This window comes from Amblyomma maculatum, unplaced genomic scaffold, assembly GCF_055883805.1.
Source record: "Amblyomma maculatum isolate TAMU_Amacu unplaced genomic scaffold, ASM5588380v1 scaffold_13, whole genome shotgun sequence".
Classification (NCBI taxonomy): Eukaryota; Metazoa; Arthropoda; class Arachnida; order Ixodida; family Ixodidae; genus Amblyomma; species Amblyomma maculatum.
This window is the reverse complement of record NW_028146738.1, coordinates 29,086,932-29,087,613: the sequence shown is the minus strand read 5'-3', so window position 1 is coordinate 29,087,613 and position 682 is coordinate 29,086,932.

Sequence of the window (682 nt, the reverse complement as noted above, 5' to 3'; positions counted from 1 at the left end):
CAAGCGGGTTTTGTAACGTGATGGTTTGGTTTGTGGGGTTTAAGGTGCCAAACTAACTAAGACTATGAGTGACGACGTAGTGAATAGCTCCGGAAATTTCAGCCACCTGGGGTTCTTTAACTTGCACAGACCTCGCAACGCACATGGGCGCCTTGCCTTTCGCCGCCATCAAAAAGCTGCCGCAGCTGCCGTGTTACAGTCCTTCCTCCTTGGTCGCAGAAGTCAAGCTCCCGAACCTCTGCACCACCATGGCGGGTCTGTAGCCGATAGTGAACAATTATTTTGACTTTCGGAACGTGATGTGTTATGAACATAAATTCATATCAACAAAATTCATAACTGTTCCACGAGTTAAAGCAGTAAGCAGAGCAGCAATTATGGCTGCTGACTACCGATCTACAACTCGTACTCATTGTGTAGCTATGTACGAGGAAGCCGCCGATAGATACTATAAAGGATCAGTTATACTAACTACTAACCAAACTAGACAGCTGCAGTTCAGTGCCGATAGAGTACGGCCCGCGAAATCTGGTGAAGCGGGCCAGAATCCTACAGGGGTCTTGTGGCAGTTTGTCCCCTAATTGTTTATTTAATTAATTTTATCCATTATACAATTTTACCATACATTGATATTGATTAAACCACTAAAACGTTCCCATGCTTTCCTTGATTTCAGTGGCTG